Here is a 24,942-nt window from a genome sequence, read left to right on the forward strand (position 1 = left end):
TCTGTAGAGTTCGTCCGTCGTCAGTCCACACTGCCCCACAAGCTCTGCTGTCGATTGATCGCAGTACGATCGGGCTGTGCTTCGGCAATATTTCCTCCCCTTCACACATTCGTGTGCCAATGGATCGTCGCGGGCCGCACAATACGATCCCCTATTGTCAAGGCTGTTTGTCGAAAGTTATGTCATTGCTCTTGACATACACCACTTTTCGCCTCAGCACTTTCAACTTTTTGTTAGTTTGTTACTTGTTTTCTTCTTCATGGACCGAAGTACCCTTAACGCACACTAGACAGTAGGAGGACGCCTCTAGGCCTTGACGGCGAACTTGCGCTGGGGGAAGACGGAACCCCTTGCGGATCTCCCTGAGGGTCTTGCGGTTGGCGTCCCGGGGCGAGAGGGCCTTGCGGATGGCGCAAATCTTGGAGAGCTTCGAGGAAGCTCTTCCGGTCACCTTGACCACGCACGGGCTGGGCAGCTCATTCTTCAGTTATCCAACTGCTTGGTAAGGTCTCTCTTGCCATTGCACAGTGGTTCGGCTTGTATGGAGCTGCGGCCATAATTACTTTTAGTAGTTATATTGTTACAAAATTTTCCCCAAAATTAAAAAAAAATATTATAAATATACGAGGTGTGTTCAAAAAGTAAGGTGACTTTGTATTTTCAAGAAAAACTATTAATTTATTTATCAATATTAATGTTGTCCCCTTCAAAGTAATCCCCCTCAGATACAATACACTTATGCCAACGGTTTTTCCAATCCTCAAAGCACTTCCCATAAGCACTTTTCGGTATAGCCTTGAGCTCTTCCAGCGATGCAGTCCTTATCTCTTCAATCGTTGCAAATCTCCGTCCTTTTATAGGTCTCTTTAGTTTTGGGAACAAGAAAAAGTCACATGGGGCCAAATCCGGTGAATATGGTGGCTGAGGCATTATTGTGGTGTTGTTTTTGGCCAAAAAAGCGATGCTCATGCGACGGTTCTTTTGGTCAAAATTCAGCAATTTTGGAACAAACTTCGCTGACACACGACTCATGCCCAAAACGTTTGAAAAAATTTCATGGCACGAGCCTAGCGATATACCGACATCTTCAGCAACTTCCCTGATAGTGATTCGACGATTTTCCAAAACAATTTTCTTCACTGCTTGAACGTTTTTATCAGTTGTTGACGTGCTTGGGCGTCCAGAGCGAGGCTCGTCATTGGCATCTTCCCGGTCATCTTGGAAGAGTTTGTACCACTTGTAAACACTTTTTTACTCAGAACAGTTTCACCGTATGCCACTGTAAACATTTCAAGTGTTTCGGAGCACTTAATTTTATTTTTTACACAAAATTTGATGCAAATCCTTTGATCCATATTTTTCGATAGCAAAAAATCGCTGAGCACGCAAAACAACTTGTTACCTTTACGCCTCTCACAACTAAACAAAAAAGGGGATTCAATTGAAACTTGGTACAGATGTTACGAAAGAGTGTACCAACATAACAAAACAAAAAAATCGATAATCGAAAATATGTTGCCCGCGAAATTTGAAAAGTCACTTTACTTTTTAAACACACCTCGTATGTATGTTATAAGAAATGGCCATATCGTACGTCTATATGATATAGCTGCTATAGGAACGATCGCCGCCGTGACGACACCTTTTTTCGTATCGAGGCAATGTTTTTTTTTTATTTACTTTGAACCTTTTGTAATACAATAAATAAAAAAATGTTCAATTATTTTTTGCGTTTTCAAATAAGATTTTTTTTAAAAAGGGTCCAAAAAACGGGTTTTGAATGAGAAGACCCCCTTAAATAGAAAATTAGTATGCAAATTTTTTCTTATTTTTAGAGGTATGTTATCTAAACTCCCAGACTATAAGGTTGGTGTAGTTTTACATTTGTTGCCATAGGAAAAATCAACTATTTTGTTTATATTTCATAAATTTAAATATCTTCCCCGTCTAATTTTCAAGCTATACACCTACTAAAATAATATCATATCAAAAAATCATAAATTAAACAATCATATTGTAAGCCAATTTATTATTCTCAATATTATTTTGAACATCCTCGATAATTTCCCGTAATTTCGCAGCGTTGCTACCACCTTTGGTGCACCATAAATTTAAAATATAATGTCGTGAAAATACACAATGATACGAATCTCCTTTGGGAATGCAAACAAAAATTATAAAAGAAAAACGGAAAAATAAGTAGAACAATTTTAAGTAAAAGAAATAAACTGACAAATAGAAGCTGTAAACAATCACAAAAGACGAACACAAAGACACAACGAAAACAGAGACACAAAAGACGACACAGGGGCACCGCTGCAGCGCGCTGGCAAAATTTGACCTTGAAAAAATAAGAAGTCGTGTTAGCATATTAACGATTACAACTACATTCGCAACATTCCGCACCTAACTTTAACGATATTAAAATCTTAAAACTCTGATAAGTATAAAAAAAAAACCTTGTTTGGAATCGTGTGGGATCACAACTAAAACTTTAGGTAAACAAATTTGAGACACACAAAACAGGTACAAACAAAGAGGTTTCACATATCAAGTTAGATTTTATTAATTTCATATCAAGTTAGTATAAATTAATTTCATAAAGTAAAATTAATACCTTGAGCTTCAAGATCCATTTTGAATATTATAAATTTATCAACTTGAACAGTTACCAGTCCGATTTGAAGTGCGCTTTTGCTTTGAAATATTTCACCACAGCTCCGATGCGCTGTTGAAATGAACACGTGTTCATGCTTTTGATTCTATTTTTAGAATGTACCGTTGGGTTTCCAGCGAAAACCGGTTTGCGAATTGGAAGATTGGACATTTTAGAGACAAACTGTGTAAATTTAATTTAAATATTTTCAAATCCGTTTTTTTGATTTTTGGCCTCTGACGGAACCACTGTGCATTGGTCCTCAGCTTGGAGCACTAAACCTTCACCATTTTCTCACTGGTCACGTAAAAAAATGGAATACTTTTTCAACGGGCCTTAGACTCGGATTGTCTATGTATATCGTCGTGAAAAGGTCCCGAAAAGTCGGCCATAGAAAACATCTGTGTCGATAGGAGGGAGCTCAGTTACTGCAGTTTGAGGTAATAGGAATTAGCCCTATTGGATTTGTTTCATGAGCTGCGCGGCATACATTTCATAAGTGGAGTACGTTTGGTAATAATTGACTTTTAGTAAGGATTTGGTGTCTTCTGCGCTCTCGCCTGCAGCCTCAACGCAATCGGACCATATGTCATATGCTGCCTTTACGGATTGACACACGGAATTGAAACGATTGGGGTAGGAGCACCTGGTACGTTCACAGTGGCCTCAAATTGGATCTGACAGTAGGCTGTGGCCATAAATCGAGCTAAGGCGGAAAATAATTTAGAATTTTAATTCAGAAGTAAGAACACGGAAACGGACTAGAATCTAATGAGAATTTATCGAAGTTTGTTAATATATCCGGTCACACTATCGGATAGGCAGATTCAATAAATATTTATTATATCGGATGGATATTTATGTAAAAAATTACCGACTTTAATTTTGTTTCTTTGAAAGGGACATTTATTGTGAGTCCTCGGCCCACTGTGCGCTGGAGAAAATGTCGATATACGTATGTGCGAATAGCGAAATAACGGTGCGGGAATTGTGAAGACTTCGCTTATGTTTGTTTATCGGTGCGTTTGTTTCTTAATTGCACAATTTAATTGCAGACGATTTGCTGGTGTAAATTTGTGGATATTGTACCTTTGTTTTTAATTTTAGAAATAATTTACCAGTAATCGTAGGTCGAGAAAAGTAGTTGGAGTGGACTGTATTAGGAAGAGTAGTGGAAGTGGAATGTATTAGAATATTTATGTAAATATACACACGCAGCTTGAACACAGTAAAAAACAAGGAAGAACGCTATAGTCGAGTACCTCGACTATCAGATACCCGTTACTCAAAGGGAAATGGAGATATGCAAGCAGCAAAGCGAAATTAAAATGCGCCACCTACCGGCGGTAGACAGATTTAAGCGTTATGGGCGTTAGAGTGGGCGTGGCAGAATTATTTTGGATCAATCGATAGGTATTGACGACACCAATACATTTCAGTTAAAATTTTTTATCTAGCATGCAAATTGCGGGCGTCACAGGTTTTCGCGGTTTGTGGGCGTTTAAGTGGGCGTGGCAAACTTTTTTTTAGGTCAATCGATAGGTTTTGATGAGAACAATACATTTCAGTTAAAATTTTCTATCTAGCATCAAAACTGTAGGAGTTACAGTTTTGGGCGGTTTGTGGGCGTTAGAGTGGGCGTGGCAGTCTACTGAAACAAACTTGCGCTGCGTAAGAAGCTCAGGAATCTGTACGCCAAATCTCAATAGCCTAGCTCTCATAGTTTCCGAGATCTCAGCGTTCATCCGGACGGACAGACAGACGGACAGACGGACAGACGGACAGACGGACAGACGGTCAGACGGACAGACGGACAGACGGACAGACGGACATGGCTAGATCGACTCGGCTAGTGATCCTGATCAAGAATATATATACTTTATGGGGTCGGAAACGCTTCCTTCTGCCTGTTACATACTTTCCGACGAATCTAGTATACCCTTTTACTCTACGAGTAACGGGTATAACAAGGAAGAACGCTATAGTCGAGTACCTCGACTATCAGATACCCGTTACTCAGCTAAATAGAGATATGCAAGCAGCAAAGCGAGATTAAAATGCGCCACCTACCGGCGGTATACAGATTTAAGCGTTATGGGCGTTAGAGTGGGCGTGGCAAATTTTTTTTGGATCAATAGATAGGTATTTACGGGACCAATACATTTCAGTTAAAATTTTTTGTCTAGCATGAAAATTGTGGGCGTCACAAGTTTTTCCGGTTTGTGGGCGTTAAAGTGGGCATGGCAAACTTTTTTTTGGGTCAATCGATAGGTATTGATGAGAACATTACATTTCAGCTAAAATTTTTATTCTAGCATCAAACCTGTAGGAGCCACAGTTTTGGGCGGTTTGTGGGCGTTAGAGTGGGCGTGGCACTCTACTGAAACAAACTTGCGCTGCGTAAGAAGCTCAGGAATGTGCACGCCAAATCTCAATAGCCTAGCTCTCATAGTTTCCGAGATCTCAGCGTTCATCCGGACGGACAGACAGACAGACAGACGGACATGGCTAGATCGACTCGGCTAGTGATCCTGATCAAGAATATATATACTTTATGGGGTCGGAAACGCTTCCTTCTGCCTTTTACATACTTTCCGACGAATCTAGTATACCCTTTTACTCTACGAGTAACGGGTATAACAAGGAAGAACGCTATAGTCGAGTACCTCGACTATCAGATACCCGTTACTCAGCTAAATAGAGATATGCAAGTAGCAAAGCGAGATTAAAATGCGCCACCTACCGGCGGTATACAGATTTAAGCGTTTGGGCGTTACGGTGGGCGTGGCAAACTTTTTTTTGGGTCAATCGATAGGTATTGATGAGAACATTACATTTCAGTTAAAATTTTTATTCTAGCATCAAAACTGTAGGAGCCACAGTTTTGGGCGGTTTGTGGGCGTTAGGGTGGGCGTGGCACTCTACTGAAACAAACTTGCGCTGCGTAAGAAGCTCAGGAATCTGCACGCCAAATCTCAGATCTCAGCGGTCATCCGGACAGACAGACGGACAGACGGGCATGGCTAGATCGACTCGGCTAGTGATCCTGATCAACAATATATATACTTTATGGGGTCGGAAACGCTTCCTTCTGCCTGTTACATACTTTCCGACGAATCTAGTATACCCTTTTACTCTACGAGTAACGGATATATTAAAGAGTCCAAATCTTAATAAACAATTTTATGATCGGGAATTTTTTACTGTGGCTCAGTTTTAAATTGCACACAATTGGAATTGAAAATATATTTGAGAAATATTTTAGTTGAATAGTAGCACTGAAATATCTACTAGAATTGTTTCAAGTGTACAATTGTGGGCAAAAGAACCTGAAATATTGTCTTGGACAAATATTAATGTAAATATAAACACGCAGCTGGAACACAGTAAAAAATAAAAAGTTGAATTCTTAAGGAAAAAATGTTAGAATCGTCCACAATTGGAATTAAAAATATATTAAAGGAATATATGATTTGAATAGTAGCACTGGAATATCTACTGGAATTGTTTAAAGTGTACAACTGTGGGCAAGGGAAACTGGAATATTTTTGGGCACTGGGCATTGGTTCCTAAATTCCAATTTGATTCCAATCCGTTTCCTTACTTCTGAATTAAAATTCTAAATTATATAACGTCATGGCAACATCAGTAAAATCCGCTTAAACCCGATTTATGGCCACAGCTGACTGCCTGATCCACTTTGAGGACACTGTGAACGCTCCAGGTGCTCCTACCCCAACGTTATCCGCCTGTAAAATCCGATGAGATCACTTCAATTCCTTGTGGTACTTTCCGACGAATCTAGTATACCCTTTTACTCTACGAGTAACGGATATATTAAAGAGTCCAAATCTTAATAAACAATTTTATGATCGGGAATTTTTTACTGTGGCTCAGTTTTAAATTGCACACAATTGGAATTGAAAATATATTTGAGAAATATTTTAGTTGAATAGTAGCACTGAAATATCTACTAGAATTGTTTCAAGTGTACAATTGTGGGCAAAAGAACCTGAAATATTGTCTTGGACAAATATTAATGTAAATATAAACACGCAGCTGGAACACAGTAAAAAATAAAAAGTTGAATTCTTAAGGAAAAAATGTTAGAATCGTCCACAATTGGAATTAAAAATATATTAAAGGAATATATGATTTGAATAGTAGCACTGGAATATCTACTGGAATTGTTTAAAGTGTACAACTGTGGGCAAGGGAAACTGGAATATTTTTGGGCACTGGGCATTGGTTCCTAAATTCCAATTTGATTCCAATCCGTTTCCTTACTTCTGAATTAAAATTCTAAATTATATAACGTCATGGCAACATCAGTAAAATCCGCTTAAACCCGATTTATGGCCACAGCTGACTGCCTGATCCACTTTGAGGCCACTGTGAACGCTCCAGGTGCTCCTACCCCAACGTTATCCGCCTGTAAAATCCGATGAGATCACTTCAATTCCTTGTGGCAAACGGTAAAGGCAGCATACGACATATGCTCCTACTGCATTATAGCTGCAGGCGAGAGCGCCGCTGACACGAAATCCATACTAAAGTCCAAGTCCAAACGTACTCCACTTATGAAATATTTGCCGCACAGCTGATGGAACAAATCCAAAAAGGCTCCTCCCAAATACCGTAAGCTCCAGTAACTCCGTCCCCAAATTCCACGTCTTATGGCTGTCGGCTCCCTCCTATCGACACAGAGGTTTTCTCTGACGATTATCTTCGCTGGCCCACTTTCCGGGACCCTTTCACGGCAATATACATAGACAATCCTAGTCTAACGCCCGTTGAAAAATTATTCCGACGCTCATTCCATAGTTTCAAGATCCCCACTCACCAATGATGGCTTTCGCTCAGCCTGGAATAACCTAACTGAGCGTTTCGAAAATAAGCGATTGCAAGTGAACAGTCACCTGAAAACACTTTTCAATGTGCAAACCATAGCACAGGAGTCGGGAGCAGCCTTAAAAGAACTTCAACGCATTTTTCAAGGTTGCTTATCTTCCTTAAAATTTTCCGGTGTTAATGTTGAGTATTGGAACCCTATCCTGGTTTATATGTGCTCGACAAAACTGCCAAAGCTCACTCTCTCATTATGGGAGCAATCCATCCAAAATAAAGCCGAAACTCCTACGTGGCTTGAGCTTGATACCTATTTGATGGAGCGCCATCGAACTCTTGAGTCCGTCGATAGCTTCCGATCTGCCAATCTTCACCACGCCCAGTCCAAAGACACAAATCGAGTGGCAGATTTTCCAAAGATAAATTCCTTCAACACAAGGCTAGTTCCTATACCCAAAGGCTGCGATCTGTGTTCGAAGAAGAACCACCCCGTACGTATATGTCCAGGCTTCCTACAAATAATCGCCTAGCCTACATCTAAAGAAAGCAGTTGTGCTCCAATTGCTTTGCAAGCAGCCATCAATTCCGGGATTGCACAAGCGCTCAAAACTGTCTCACCTGCCAGGATCGGCATCACACATTGCTGCATCGAAACAGCGGTCCTACTACTCCGCCGATTCCATCCGACCCTCCAAGGCCAGTATCAGCCTCAGTTCCACAAACCATTTCGTCCTATTCAGCACAAGTTTTCGTACAAAAAGTCCCTCCTAAGAATACTCCATCCGAATATTAAGTTCCATACCCCGCGGGCGTATAATTTCAGGAGGCAGTGTCGAACGGCAGTTTTATCTAGATGTCTACATCTCGCGCGCTCGCACTGCCGTCCGCTCCCGCAGTCCATCTCTCCACTAAGATTCCGCTCTGCTCTGGATCGCTTAAGTTAAAGTGTACAAATAAACATATATGCACGTCGCGTAAAAACCCCAAAGTACCCCCGTGTTTTTATGCGTACCATTCGATCTTGGGGTTTCACCTATTTCAGCGATCAAGCCACCCCGCCCCAACACCGGCCAATAACAAAAATAAATGGAACTTATCTGAAGCGGTTCGAGCCACCGTTGCTGCTGGGAAAAATGCAAGAACACTCCAGGAGAAGAAAATACAATTATTATGAAAGCTCGAAGGACCATAACTGTTGGGGCTGCTGAAATTAGGTGAAATCCCAAGAAAAATTGTACGCAAAAACACCGGTGTTCTTTCGCGTTTTTTACGCGACGTGCGTGGGTGTTTTTTGTGACACTTGCAAAATATAACTGCTCAAGCCTAACTTAACTTAAGCGCTCCAGAGCGAAGCGGAGACTTTGAGAAAAGATGGAGAGGGAGAGCAAAGGGCAATGCGAGCACGCTAGGTGTAGACATCTAGAGAAAACTGCCGCTCTACACCGCCTCCCGAAATTTAACGCCTTTCTTGCATGAACAATGAGTACAAACAAATATTGCCTTTTTTACATTCATTAATCTAATAACGTTTTTCCTTTTCTACCCAATTTTATAATGATTTAAATACTAGTGTAGTATGCATTTATCGTTGTAGCGAGTTACCACTACCAATGCCAACATTGTGCTACAGTATACCTACACAAACATAAAGTCCCGGCTGTTAAACTCAATTGGCCAACTGAAATACGATCAGGCAAACGCGCCTCTAAGCCAGACATACGGGAAGTGCAAGTGTCAGTATATTCCCATGTCCTGACCGCATAAGCAGCCGATGTATGCAAATTTATTATTTCATTAGTGAATTATTAAAGAAAAATATTTTTTTTGTATTTTCCCTTAATTTTAATTTCTCCTTAATATCGACTTTTATTTCACTGTTCACAATTAATGTAGGTTAGAACTGATCTTCTCAGATGCCAAAACGGACTGTCAGACCAAAGGCCGATTAGCTGATAAGCAAACCTCGGTTTGAGAGAATTGGGGAACTCCTTAACAGTTGGACACGAGTTGGACTCAAGAGAGTTGGAAAATTTGATGACCAAGTTCTCTGCTCGATTGTGAGATTATGCTAAGCGGATTACTCTGCAGTTTTTGGGTTCGCCGGGTGTTGACCGGATGCTTGTGTTTACATTAACTTGTGGACTCAGCTTTGTTTATGTTATAAGGACCGGGGCGCAATTGAATCTTAATAATGAACTTCTACTGAAGTGGGGAAGCAATTTGGGATTCTGTGGGAAAGCTGTGTAAGGGTTTCCCAGCTAAGAATTGTTTATAAGAAATTGTTTATGACTTGGGTTTCAGTTTAGAACTGTTTTCAAAGAATTGGTTTATAACTTGGGTAAGGAGGCTGGGATCTTGTGCTGGATAACTCTCCCCCTTTTAAATTGAATCATCCCGATTCATTGGAAGTGATGAATAAATTTAATTTAGATGATTTGTCAATTCGACTATAAAATCATCCTCAGTGGTGTTTGCATTTTCGGACATATTATTATCGGGACTTATTTCAAACTGAATTTGCCGTGGTTTGAATATTAGATATTTTTTTGAATTTAAATAAAACCGTGATAATTATATATATAAAAGTTAAGTGATCAGTATTAACGTTATTGGGTTTTAGGTTTGGTTATTTATTTATTTATATAATGCTAACAGTTAATTATAAACTAAACGATAACGATGGGCATGAGCTATAGCAGCTTTAGGACTTCAGCTCTTCACGTTTAATATCAATTTATTTTGTTTTCTTATGGTTATTTATTTATTATTAATTTCTATATGGTTAGATATTTACATTGTTTTTTATGCTCATTTCTAGTATACATTTGATATTATTTTATTTGTTTTTAAATATATTTTGATTTTTTTGTTTTGTTTAATTATATTTTATTAATAATTTGTGATTTGATCAGAAAGTTAAAGATGTTGTTGAAGTTGTCGTTTGTAGAGTTAGCTATAGATAGGATAGGATCCAGGTTCCGGAAAGATTCAGAACGTTGTGCGGAGAGGGAAGGGCAAGAACATATTATATGTTCAATATTTATGCGTGCATTGTTACACAATGGGCACAAATTGTTTTTAGAAGTGTCAAGGTAGTGGGCATTGGTTAAGATTGTGTGTCGTAGTCTGAGTCTGTTTATTATTATTGTTGCCTCCTGCTCAAGGGAGAGTTTTTATGGGGGGAATTGGACGTGGAAAATTTAGCAATAGGTATATACAAGTTAGATGTTGAACTAAGAATGGGTCTGTAAGATTTTATGTCAGTTTGGGGTTTTTGAGGTTTCAAGATGAGTAGGACCAGGCATAGTTAAAATGATTGGGGGATATGTGAAGAGAGTATTTAATTGTAGAGGCTTATAATTCTGTATTTTAAAGTTTTATTTTTTTTGCTTTGCTATTTATTTATTGAATCTTCTCCCTTTGGATACTAACAATAAGTGTATCAAATCTTAGACTAATTAATCTAACTCACAGTCATATGACTGATGTTGTGCTAAAGGGGCCCGAAAGTTATAGCTGGCTTGGCAGGTCGTTGCGTTGTAGACGGGATCGGCTGGAAACCCAAGTCTCGCCTCTTGCGAGGCGATTGGGGTGCACAGAGAGTTTTTCGTTGTGGGACGCTTTTTGTTTGTCTATTTCATCTTTTACGGTAAGAATGCTTAGGTCCCTGTAGATGTTTTGGTTGCGAATATACCATGGTGCCCCAGTGATAGTTCGCAGGATTTTCGATTGAACGCGCTGTATAATGTCCATGTTGCTTCTGCTGGCGTTCCCCCATAGCTGGGAGCCATATGTCCAGATGGGCTTGAGAGTGGAGTTGTAGAGCAAAACCTTGTAGTCCAGACGCAGGGGCGAACGAGCGTTAAGAATCCAGTGGAAGCTGCTGGCCTTTAGTTTTAGATGTACTTTTTTGCGTTCGATGTGTCTTCTCCAGGTTAGTCGTCTGTCAAGGTGGACGCCGAGATACGTTACATCGTTGACTTGGGGAATCTGCGTATTATTCAATAATAGTGGAGGGCATGTTTGCCTGTTGAGAGTAAACGTTATGTGTTTACATTTTTGTTCATTTATTTTAATCCGCCAATCAGATAGCCACCTCTCTACTACGAGGAGGTGGTTTGCTAGCTGTGTTGTGGCTCGGCCTGGGCACCTCGAGTGACTTAAAATTGCGGTGTCGTCAGCGAACGTAGATGTTGTTAGCTGCTCGTTCGTGGGAACATCCGCTGTGTATAGGAGGAACAGAGTAGGCCCTAGCGCGCTTCCAGCTTTGATAATGTAGTCGTCGGATGTTGTCGTATTGCACCTTACTGCGAAGGTCCTGCTGTATAGATACGACTCAAGAAGCTTGTGAATGTAATCAGGTAAGTGTGTTTTGATTTTGTGCATGAGGCCATCTAGCCATACTCGATCTAAGGCTTGAGATACATCGAGGAATATTGCGCTGCAGTATTCCCGATGCTCAAAGGCTGTGCGTGTTTCTGATCCTATTCTGTTAACTTGTTCGATTGTTCCATGGTTTTGACGAAATCCAAATTGATGAGCAGGGATAATATTGTGTGCTCCTAGATATGGTGTTATGCGAGTTAGAAGGCATTTTTCGAACAGCTTAGACAGACACGATAATAAACTAATTGGTTGTAGATGACGGAATTGTGTGGTCTTTTCCGGGCTTCTGTATCATAATGATAATAGATGTTGAACTAATAAGCTTTTTTATTAGTTGTTGCTAAATTAAAATACGAATTTCAGGTTGCTTTAGGCTTGTTAACAATTTATTAGCGAGAGAGAGTACAGCAGGCGAGACGAGAATGCGTTTTATGTAGAGATCAGAATTCGTACTGATTTACAAAGGGACAGCCAGCCGAAAGCTGGGCCGAAAAATGCAAGTACACAAAAGACGAGAGAGCTAGATAAAGAGAGCTACCTTTCGCGATGCCATTAATATAAGAGATCGAATTAAGAAGTTAGTTGGCTGCTGCGGCTGCGTGACCCGACATACTCCCCCCGTTGGAAGCCTGGGCTTCAACATTATCCTTAAGGGGTAGCAGACACAGCTTGTTTACTGCTCGCTTTGTCACTCCTGATGCTGTCTTCAGAACGGCAACTCGAGCAACCCCATCTCCACCGAAGAGAAGCTCGATCACTCTGGCGAGGGGCCACTTCATGGGAGGCAAGTTTTCGTCCTTAACCAGAACTAAGTCATCGACAACCAGGCCAGGTTTTGGGGTTCGCCACTTGGAACGCTGTTGTAGCAATGTTACGTATTCTTCCTTCCATCGGGACCAAAAGATCTGCTGCAAGTAAGCCACGCGTTGCCATCCATCCAAGCGATTGAAGTTAAGACTGGTCACATCCGGCTCGACGAAAGAAGAAGGCGGACCACCATTCAAAAAATGTGCTGGGGTTAATACATCCAAATCAGCTGGGTTTTCTGAAATCGAGACTAATGGTCGAGAATTAACAACCGCCGAAATGTGACACACCAGGGTCCGCAACTCCTCAAAGGCTAAAACAGCAGTGCCAACAGCGCGGTAGAAATGATGCTTAGCGATCTTCACAGTCGCTTCCCAAAGACCGCCAAAGCGTGGCGACCTAGGAGGAATGAAACACCAATCAATAGCCTCAGCTAGGCAAAAGTCCTCTGATGATCACTGCTGAGGAAAAGACGCCTTAGTTCGAGCAGCTCATTGCGAGCTCCAACAAAGTTGGTTGCATTATCAGACCAAATCGGCGGCGGCCTTCTTCTAGTGCATATAAATCGTTTGAGGCCATGTAGAAACGATACCGTAGAGAGATCCTTGACCAACTCCAGATGAATAGCCTTCGTGGCGAAGCAAATGAAGACACAAACGTAGCATTTTACTGGAGGCTTGCTTCGCACCTCTGACTTGTAGAGAAATGGCCCGCAAAAGTCAATGCCAGTGACTTCGAATGCATGAGATCCATCAAGTCGTTCCTTTGGAAGATCCGCCATTATATGCTCCACTACTCGAGGCTTCATTCGAAAGCATCTAATGCATTTGTTTACCGCCTTCATTACCGTCTTTCTCCCCCCAATAGGCCAATATTGGGATCGAATTATGCCAAGTAATGCCCGTGGCCCAGTGTGCAGATTGCGATCATGAAAGTGAGTAATAATGGCAATAGTGACCGAATGACTCCGTGGTAATATAATTGGATGACGCCCATTAAAATCCAGAGAAGAATTCCTCAGCCGGCCATCCACTCTAAGAAGCCCAAATTGGTCAATGAATGGCGAAAGAGATGCGAGTGAGCTGGAGGAGTGCACCATTCCCTTTGACTGCAATGATTTGATGTCATCCCATAAATGTGAGCGCTGGACAAGACGAAGCAACAGCAGCGTACCGCCTTGAAGGTCAGACACCGTGAGCGTAGGGCGATGGATGCGATTACTAAACTTATAGACGTATCCGAAAACTCTTTGATGGGCAGCAAAGGAATTGGCAAATTTGGAACTGGACACTATGTCTTCATATGGAGATTTTATTAGCAGAATCCTCCGACGAACCTCAAGCGTTGGCTTTTCAGCAGTGATTGGGGTCGGCCAGTCAGCTTTGGGACCACAGAGGAATTTTGGTCCATGAGTCCAGAGAGGAGACTCGTTGAGCTCAGCAGGAAAAGCACCTCGGGAGAGAATGTCAGCTGGATTTAAAGAAGTTGGAACATATCGCCACTCCACTGACTCAGTTAGCTCCTGAATGGCAGCTACTCGGTTCGCTACAAAAATATTGAATCTGGACGGCTCGTCCCGGATCCATGAAAGCGCAACAGCAGAGTCGCTCCAGCAATAAACCTTTCCCTCAAATGCACTCGTCCCAGACACTTCTGCGATGAGCCTAGACAGGAGCTCCACCCCACACAGTTCCAACTTGGGCACAGTGAGTGTTTTCAAGGGGGCTACCCTTGACTTTGAGCAAAGTAATTGAGATCGGCCTTTGCAAACGATGTAGACACAAGCACCATATGCTTCTATGCTGGCATCACAAAATCCTTGTATTTCACTCTCAGAGTTTGGAGATCGAACCAGCCGAGGAAATGACGCATGCTTAATCTGCCCAAAACTCGTACATATAGCACTCCATTCCGTATTCTGTGACTCAGGAAGGCTTTCATCCCAGGATAACTTCTCCTTGCACAGTTGTTGAAGGAAAATTTTCGATTTTGTGATCACAGGTCCAACCAACCCGAGAGGATCGTAGAATCGCGCTATTGCAGACAGGACAGATCGCCTGCAGGGGCTTGAGGTTGACTGTAAGACCGAAAAGGAAAACAGTAGTTGGTCAGAGACTGGATCCCAAGCGAGACCTAAGGTTTTTGCAAAATCAGTGCCATCATCAAACTTCAAATAGGACTCCTTATCCTTGTCTGCAACTCCATCCAAAACAGCCGACACATTGGAGCACCACTTTCTAAGCTTAAATTTTCCCTTGGCTAGAAGTTTTGATGCCTGATCCATAATGATGACTGCCTCTTCCTTGGACTTGGCTCCAGATATCAAATCATCCACATAAAAATCGCGACGAATGACCTCAGCCCCAAGCGGAAACGCTGTATGCTCGTCTGCTGCCAACTGATGCATAGCTCGCACAGCCAGAAATGATGCTGGCTTCGTGCCATAAGTAACGGTGTCTAGCTTAAACACCCGCAATTGATCCTGGGGGAGTCCCTCCACAAAATGCATTGCAAATGGCTGTCCTCAGGCTGAACCCTAACACAACGGTACATTTTGCAAATGTCTTCTGTGATTGCTACTGGGTGTGAACGAAACCGTAGAAGAATCTGGAACAGCTTAGGCTGAATAACAGGGCCTGCCATAAGAACATCGTTGAGAGAATAGCCTGAGGAACTGGCCGCCGATCCATCAAAAACTACGCGAAGCTTTGTAGTGGAGCTATCTTCCTTTATGACGCAATGATGAGGCAAGATATATCGGCACAACCCGATGTCAGCGGCAGAAACTGATGACATATGTCCTAGATCGAGATATTCTTTTATGAATGCTGCATATTGAGCCTTCAAAGATGGCTGACGATTCAACTTTCTCTCTAGGGACAAAAATCTTCGATAAGCTTGCTGGTAGGACTCTCCCAAAAGATCTAGATTAAACTTGGCAGGCAGCCGAACAGAATAATCACCAGCTGGCAAACGATTGACGTGTCTTACGAAATGTGCTTCACAGTCCAATTCTTCCTTAGTAGCGCGTATAATTGGCTCGGCGCAGCTTTCCACTTCCCAAAATCGTCGAAGAAGATCATCTAACCGATCGAAACTATTCTCTCTACTAGCGAGAAGTTCATCTTGAGACGACATTAAAACCGAGCCATTGGAAAGGCCATAGCCTCCAGAAACAACCCAACCCAGACGCGTCTTTTGAATTAGGGGTATTCCAGGTGGGAGCTTGATTTGGCCAACGCACAACATCTCGAAAAAGAGGCTGGCTCCGATTAAAAGATCCACCCGCTGGGGAGCAAAAAACCTTGGGTCAGCTAACTGTATATTTTTGGGTATGTTCCAGCTGCCAATGTCGACGTTGAAGCTAGGCTGTCGCTCTGTTATGTTCGGAGCAATCACCGCGGTAATGTTGGCCGAGTATTCGGAAGTTCGGGACTGAATCGTAATATTGACCGAGTGACCGTCCGTCACAAAACTGGAATCTCCAACTCCAGTTACAGATGCTGAGGATTTTACTTTCTTTACTTGAAGCTGATTTGCGAATCGGGACGTTATTAAATGCAGTTGGGAGCCCGAATCGAGTAGAGCTCGACAGGGAACGAAAACCCCAGAACGGTTTTTTACTAAAATGCTAGCCGTTGCTAAGAGCACAATATCATTACTAAATTCCTGTGCAATAAGAGCAGTCGAAGTGGATGGCAGTGCAGAGGGTGAAGCAGAAGGAAGTGCTTCTTGAAGCTGTGCTCCTTCTTGTGAAGGAAAAGAAGGTGAGTTTCCCAGGTGAAGCAGGGTGTGGTGCTTAGATCCGCATGAACGACAACTACTAGAGTTGCATTGCCGAACTTGATGACCAACCTTAAGACAATTTATGCAAAGACCGAGCCGCTTCGCTTCTTGAAGCCTATTCGCAGGAGACAGGATTTTAAAATTCTGACAATAAGAAATGGAATGCCCTGTATCATTACAGAATATACAAATCCAGGGGTTAGCGTTCGAGGCAACAAATGCTGATCTACGCGCATTGGGTATTCTGTTACTTCCCACCTGATTGCCCGGCGTATAGTTTGCCATGGCGAAATCCATAGTCTCCAACGTCCTGCATCGCTGCTCCAGAAATGATGCCATTGACTCCCACGTAGGAATTAAATTGACGAAGGCAGGGTCCTCTAAACGCTTTTCCCACTTTGCCTGACTTGCCGGATCCAACCTTTGGAACAGGACTTGGACGATGATGCATCCTGCGATTTGTTCTGTCGTGCCCAGTCCCTTGAGAGCACGAATATGAGCATTGAATTTATTGGACAGATCCCGAAGTGTCGAGACGGAACCACTCTGCACCGCCTTTAGTCCCAGGATCTCAATAATGTGTGCCTGAAAAACCAAACGTCGATTATCAAATCTATTTTTCAGCAAATCTAAAGCAATTGCGTAGTTGCCATCCGAAATTTCCAATGAGCGAATAGTTTCCAACGCTGCGTCCCTCAGGCATGATCGTAGATGCTGCAGCTTTTCTACGTTGGTGAGGTCCGGATGACTATCTATGATCGTGGTAAACATAGAATAAAAGTCAAACCAATTTGCATAACCTCCAGCGAATTTTGGAAGCTCCAGTGGGGGCAGCAATGCTGCCCTATGTCGAGGCTGACGCTGCTGGGGGCCGAAAACTCCCGGAGTGATGCCGTCAGCAAAAGTTGAATGCGAAAGAAGCTGTGAGGTGCGCTTTGAAATTTCGGATCGAACCGATGACTTCAGAGTTACGAGAATGTCATCAAATTTCTCACTTAAATCACTTTCAATTTCCTCTAAATCCAACTCTTCGAGCTCACCGAGCACCTTTTTAAATGACTCTTGAAGCTCATCAATCAACTCTAACCTCACATGAAGACCGGATTCGTCGCATGAAGTTAACGCCGCACTTGATAGGGAATCCACTAAGCGCTCCACTCTATTAAATAAAGCCGTTGCCTTGCGCTTTAAAAATATTGCCCTGTTTGCATCAGCGGTAACATCTCCAAAAGCTCCCGTAGGCATGGCTACAACAACAACAGCAGACGAAATGCCCGAAATTCGGCTCCAGCGGGAAGATGAGCGCAAAGCAAACGAGGGAATAACAGCCCGTTACTTGGCTATGTACGCTTCTATGTATAGCTGATTTTGCGCCTTATATGTAAATTTCCGCAATCACCAACTGCTATTTATTTATAGCGCTCACTGCATTTATGGCCTTATGATTGTTGCTACACCAATGCACCGCAGAAGCAAGAATGAAAAAAGTCAATAAATAGACTTATATGATTTGCACTTAGTATTATTTATGCACAAATCACGTCGGGGTCACCAATGTTGAACTAATAAGCTTTTTTATTAGTTGTTGCTAAATTAAAATACGAATTTCAGGTTGCTTTAGGCTTGTTAACAATTTATTAGCGAGAGAGAGTACAGCAGGCGAGACGAGAATGCGTTTTATGTCGAGATCAGAATTCGTACTGATTTACAAAGGGACAGCCAGCCGAAAGCTGGGCCGAAAAATGCAAGTACACAAAAGACGAGAGAGCTAGATAAAGAGAGCTACCTTTCGCGATGCCATTAATATAAGAGATCGAATTAAGAAGTTAGTTGGCTGCTGCGGCTGCGTGACCCGACAATAGATTTTTTCCATTTTTTCGGATAGTAGCCGAGAGTTATAATCCCATTGAAGAGCTTACAAATAACCTCAATGTCAGAGTTTGGAAGTTCAATTAACATTTTTGGGGTTATTTGGTCACCGCCAGGGGCCTTTTTCGGTTTCAGTTCCCCAATGACTTTCGCGATCTCCTTTGGCTGAAACAATGGTGGTAGGGAAATAGATTTAGATTCGATTTGTGGTAGGAAAAATGAACCAGTGGCAGGGTTCGGCTGGAAGACGTTTCTTAGATGTAAAGCAAAAGTTTCGGCTCTATCTTCGTCGCTGCGGGCCCAGATGCCAGATGAGTTTCTTATCGGAGTGACTGTTTCGATTGGAGAGCTCAGATTTGGGTGAGCCCTCCACAGAGGATGTTTTTTACTGGTTGGCGATAGTTTTTTAATGTACTGCAGCTGTGCATTTTCTGTTTCTTGCTTCAGAGCTCAATTTAGTGAGCGAGTGGCTTCCTTAAGACGTTGTTTTGATGACGGCGATCTGTTGGTTTGCCAGGCACGTCGCAGGCGCCTCTTTTCTAGGACTAACCATTAAATTTGCAGATTAGTTTTGAAGTGGTTGGTTTGCACGTCCCTGCCTTGTGGTGTTGAGATAGTGGCTGCCTCCACGAATACTTCTTCAAGAGCATCGGTAGAGCAGTCGATGTCCGCTTCGATGTTAAAGTGAGGGGTTAATTTGATGTGTGAGCTTACATACTTTTTATATTTTAACCAGTTGGTTCTGTGCGACGTCAGCCTGAGGGGGTGATCTGTGGTTTTTGTGCTTTGAAGAAGAGTTATTAGCACTGGCGAATGGTCTGACGACAGGTCCGAAAGCGCTTTGGCGCTTATTATATTGCGGGGAATGTTTTTTGTCACCGCAAAGTCTATTAGGTCTGGAACTTTCCTGGGGTCTGTTGGCCAGTATGTGGGGCTGCCAGGGGAAACATAGTCTAATTTGTTGTTCGGTTTTATGATTGCAATGTATAATTGCCTTCCTTTGGGAGTCACAAGGCGTGATCCCCAGTGCGTGTGTTTGGCATTATAGTCCCCTGCAGCTATAAAGCGATCTCCAAGCAAGTTGTAGAAGTCCATGAATTGTCCTTCAGAAATTGTAAAGCGAGGAGGGCAGTAGACAGCGGCTATGGTGAGGTTTCCGTTGCCTGACTGCACTTTGATAGACGTGGCTTGCAAGTAATTAGTTGAAAACCTTTGGTGAAAGTGGCGCTTGATGCGTTCCCTGATTAGGATGCCGGTTCCGCCGGCTTTACCATCTGGATGGTCTGTGCGGTAGAAAGTGTAGCCTCTTATTTGGAAGTTGTATTTGTTTGTGAGGTGCGTCTCTACCAGTAGCATAATTTCGATATGATTTTCATTCAGGAACTGTGTTACTTCAAGGTTGTGCCGTGAAACGCCATTGGCGTTCCACATTGTTATTCTTAGATTTACCATCTGATTATTTGGACTGCTTAGCTGCAAGTAGCTGTAACACCATGTTCTGGTTTTGAACCAGTGTTTGCATGGTCGTTTTCATGAATGACATGAGTTCCATCATACTTTGTTGCATGGTGACCATCATAGTTTCCAGAGTGCTTTGCGACTGTTCTTGGATCTGCTGAGCGTTTCCTAGATTAGACTGGAGTGGGTTTTCCGTCCCCGATCGAAGGGCATCGGCGTATGAGAATCCCTTCTGGGTATTTAGTTGACCAAAGGAGGATCTTGCAGCCGTGTCGAAAAATACTTCCGGCGTCGTACGCGAGTAAGTGTACGCATTTTGGGTATTCTGATGACGCGTTGCTATCACTTTTCGCATGCCGTCCTTCATCTCCTTGTAGACCGGACAGCCCCTGTAGTTTGCCGTGTGGTTACCTTGGCAGTTAACGCATTTTTTCTTTTTGGGGTCTTCTTTGTTGGCAGGGCAGTTAGCCGAATTGTGGAAGTCTCCACAAGCTACACAGACTGTTCGAAGCGAACAGTATGCCCTGGTGTGTCCATACTCCTGACAATTTGTGCATTGCACTGGGACGTTCCTTTTATGTGGCTCTTCTACGTTAATTCTTCGGTGCAATAAGTATTGCAGGCTATAAATGGGGTGCACTTCATTTTTCTTCAAGACTCTGCTGTCTGGCTCCAGCTCGACCCTGAAGAGTGGTCGCGGCTCTTTTTTCCTGTTTATAATGTTACTGACGTTCTTAGCAGAAAACCCTTTTTCCTTGAGAGCATCTATAACTTCCTTGGCGGTTACGTCGGGCTCGATTCCTTTTATTACCACTTGCAGGCCCTTGCTGCTTTTTCGTTGGTACGTGTAGTAGCTTTTCCTAGCCTCCTCCGGGTATTTGGATACTGCTCGGAAATGTTCTTCAGATTTGGTCTGAAGCTTGGTTTCATGGATATCCCCTTTTGTGACCGGAACAACATGAAAGTTTCCGTCTCCGGTCAGCGCAACAATTTTGTTGACCAGGGCGTTCGAGATTTTCTCCCTAATGTAAATTGGTGGGGGCTTAGGTTTCGGTTGGGTCTCCTGTGCCCGTCCTGATTCATTTTCTGCTAGAAGCGCAAATCGATTGCTGTCGGATCTCCCGGGTAATATATCTTCTACTTGGACACGGTTTATTTTTGACTTGTTACCTACCGCGGTGTTCTGCGGGCTAAGCTTACGCTTGATATGGATGTACCGATCTAGTCCGGTCTGTATGGCCGGACCCGCTTGCTGAATTTTGTTTTGGTTTTGATTTGTTGTCGGGGTTTTTGTTGCCGTTGTATTTAGAGCTGCGGTTGCAGTCGATACCGAAATAATAGTCGTAGCTGTGGTTGTCGTTGGTTTTTTTGCCGTAGCTGTAGTTGTTGCTGACAAATTTAGTGCGGATGCAGAAGTTATACCGTTGCATGTTGTTGGTGCGCCAGGGGTCGAAACTGATGGTGGGGGGTTTTGCATTGTTGACTCCAAGCCGTCGGAGTAGTGGTAGCCGTAAGTAAGCATGGTGAGCAAGATCGTGCTCTTTGGCTATCGACCGACAGTAGGGTCGTTTTTTGCACTTCGCTATCACGCGTTGAGACATACGAAAAGTAACCGTCTCTTCGGCTCGCGGAGCTGAGTCGCTCTTTATTCTGATCGTAGCTCATTGAGCTTTTATTAGCGTGGCACTTATTTATTATTATAAGATGAAAAAATGTATGTGCTAGTTAAAGTCATTACACCGATTTTGTGTTGAAACCTAAATTTATTTGGGTTTTAGCGTCTTTTCGCTTTTTTGAAATTAACCAGTTTAGTTTTTGTGTTTTGTTTGCATTTAATTTATCAACTTTCTTGCACTTTTCGCGGAGCTCGCACAAGACACGTCCACTCTCTTCAGCGGTCGCGACAGTGACCTATTTTAAAGTGATGGGCAAGTTTTTAATCAGGCAGGAAGATATGCGGTCGTGACTTGGAGTTCTACCTTTCAGTGTGCTCAGCTCTGACGAGAATTCTGTGAAAGTTAAGTCCTTTTCAATTTCTTTTGCCATTTTGGTAGGGAAGTAGTTTGGGGTTGGATTAAGGAGTTCTTTATTGAGACGAAAAGTTGCGGGAAGTTATGATCGCCGGCTTCTTCTGATCAATTCTGTTATTTCCTTTTCAATTTCCATTGCCGTTTTGGTAAGGAAGTAGTCTGGGGTTGGATTAAGGAGTTCTTTGTTGAGACGGAAAGTTGCGGAGAAGTTATGATCGCCGGCTTCTTCTGACCAGGTTTGACCAATTCTTTTCTGTATTGCCGTTTTGGTAGGGAGGTAGTTTGGGGTTGCATTAAGGAGTTCTTTGTTAAGACGGTAAATTGCGGAGAAGTTGTGATCGCTCGCTTCTTCCGACCAGGTTTGACCAAAAGAGTAAGCGATTTCTTGAGGGTCGATTGTAGGAGTAGGGTTGTTTAGGCAGTGGATGTTTTTTTGGGGTTATAACCCACAAAGGCCTTTTCTGTTTGCTCATGTTTTATTTCGGTTTGAGTACGCATTGATGTCTGAGGTAAATTGTTGCATTTTGTTTTTTTTGTATTATCTGATTGATCTATTGAATTTTTAATTTGATTTTTTATATTCCAAAATTTTATGTGTGTTTAATTCTCTGTTGAGTTTCCTCCATTTTTATACCCGTTACTCGTAGAGTAAAAGGGTATACTAGATTCGTCGAAAAGTATGTAACAGGCAGAAGGAAGCGTTTCCGACCCCATAAAGTACATATATTCTTGATCAGGATCACTAGCCGAGTCGATCTAGCCATGTCCGTCTGTCCGTCTGTCTGTCCGGATGAACGCTGAGATCTCGGAAACAATGAGAGCTAGGCTATTGAGATTTGGCTTTGTTTTAACGCCCACAAACCGCCCAAAACTACAGTTTTGATGCTAGAATAAAAATCTTAACTGAAATGTAATGTTTTCATCAATACCTATCGATTGACCCAAAAAAAAGTTTGCCACGCCCACCCTAACGCCCACAAACCGCGAAAACCTGTGACGCCCACAATTTTTATGCTAGATAAAAAATGTATAATAACGCTTAAATCTGTATACCGCCAGTAGGTGGCGCATTTTAATCTCGCTTTGCTGCTTGCATATCTCTATTTAGCTGAGTAACGGGTATCTCATAGTCGAGGTACTCTACTATAGCGTTCTTCCTTGTTTTATTTTGTCTTTTTGGAGGAGAGACAGCTCGCTGCTCCACCAGGAAACGGTGCGGGGTTGGGTAAATGTGGAGTTTTGGAGAATGGATAGGTGGGCCCTTCGAAAAAGTATTTTTTTGAAAGTAGCAGCTTCTTGGTTGACACAGACTATGGAATCAAAACTCCTGATTTTTTCTTGGAATAGGTTCCAATCTGCATCTTTTAGTTTAAATGAAGGTTTTGCGGTAAAGGTTATGACAGTTTGGTTGCGGAATATTAAGATTAATATGGTAAAGTAGTCGCTGAGGTCGTCTAACACTTCCCAGGAGATTTCTGGAGCCATACTGGCGGGGCAAAGGATAGATCTATGTGTGTGTATGTGTTGTGCGTTGCGAAATGTGTTGGAGATTTGTCGTTTAGTAATATGTAATCAGAACGATTACTGCTGCTTGAGGTAATTGGAATTAGCCCATTTGGATTTGTTTCATGAGCTGCGCGGCATACATTTCATAAGTGGAGTACGTTTGGTAATAATTGGATTTTAGTATGGTGTTTGGTGTCTGCTGCGCTTTCGCCTGCAGCCACAACGCAATCGGACCAAATGTCATATGCTGCCTTCATTAAGAATTGAAATGATTGGGGTAGGAGCACCTGGTGCGTTCATAGTGGCCGCAAATTGGATCTGACAGTCAGCTGTGTCCATAAATCGAGCTAAGGCGCAACATAATTTAGAATTTTAATTCAGAAGTAAGAACACGGAAACGGACTAGAATCTAATTGGAATTTATCGAAGTTTGTTAATATATCCGGTCACACTATCGGATAGCCAGATTCAATAAAATTTTATTATATCGGGTCGTCAGATTTATGTAAAAAATTACGGACTTTAATGTTGTTTCTTTGGAAGGAACATTTATTGTGAGCCCTCGGCCCACTGTGCGCTGGACAAAATGTCGATATACGTATGTGCGAATAGCGAAATAACGGTGCGGGAATTGTGAAGACTTCGCTTATGTTTGTTTATCGGTGCGTTTGTTTCTCAGCTGCACAATTTAAGTGCAGACGATTTGCTGGTGTAAATTTGTGGATATTGTACCTTTGTTTTTAATTTTAGAAATATTTTACCAGTAATCGTAGGTCGAGAAAAGTAGTTGGAGTGGACTGTATTAGGAAGAGTAGTTGAAGTGGACTGTATTAGAATCATTATGTAAATATACACACGCAGCTTGAACACAGTAAAAAATAAAGAGTGCAAGTCTTATTGAAAAATTTTATGATCGGGAATTTTTTACTGTGGCTGAGTTTTATTTCACACATTTTGAATTGAAAATATATTTGAGAAATATTTTAGTTAAATAGTAGCACTGAAATGTCTACTAGAATTGTTTCAAGTGTACAATTGTGGGCAAAAGAAGGTGAAATATTGCCGGGCACAATTATTAATGTAAATATAAACACGCAGCTGGAACACATTAAAAAATAAAGAGTTTATTTCTTAAGGAAAAAATGTTAGAATCGTCCACAATTGGAATTAAAAATATATTAAAGGAATATATGATTTTAATAGTAGCACTGGAATATCTACTGGAATTGTTTAAAGTGTACAACTGTGGGCAAGGGAAACTGGAATATTTTTGGGCACAAATAACGGAATTGAATTACACATATATGCCATTGAGTCAGATTAATCAATTTTGGATTTAGACAATATATCACACAGAAAGTTGGTCGATGTTGGGTTTGAAAAACTGGCTGTATCACCCGCAAATAATAAAAACAAATGGAACTTATCTGAAGCGGTTCGAGCCACCGTTGCTGCTGGGAAAAATGCAAGAACACTCCAGGAGGGGAAAATACAATTATTATGAAAGCTCGAAGGACCATAACTGTTGGGGCCGGGTGGCTTGATCGCTGAAATTAGATGCGGAGACTTTGGGAAAAGATGGAGAGGGAGAGCAAA

At 42.1% G+C, this 24,942-nt stretch overlaps 1 protein-coding gene and 1 pseudogene across 1 annotated transcript in view; both read right to left on the reverse strand.

Moving 5' to 3' along the window:
• lovit (loss of visual transmission) overlaps nucleotides 1-24,942 on the reverse strand; it is a 654,250-nt gene that overhangs the window by 20,232 nt on the left and 609,076 nt on the right. The gene's annotated exons all lie outside the window — the stretch shown is intronic.
• Nucleotides 23-2,946, reverse strand: LOC139353300 (large ribosomal subunit protein uL29-like; annotated as a pseudogene).

This window comes from Drosophila suzukii, chromosome 3 (genome assembly GCF_043229965.1).
Source record: "Drosophila suzukii chromosome 3, CBGP_Dsuzu_IsoJpt1.0, whole genome shotgun sequence".
NCBI lineage: Eukaryota > Metazoa > Arthropoda > Insecta > Diptera > Drosophilidae > Drosophila > Drosophila suzukii.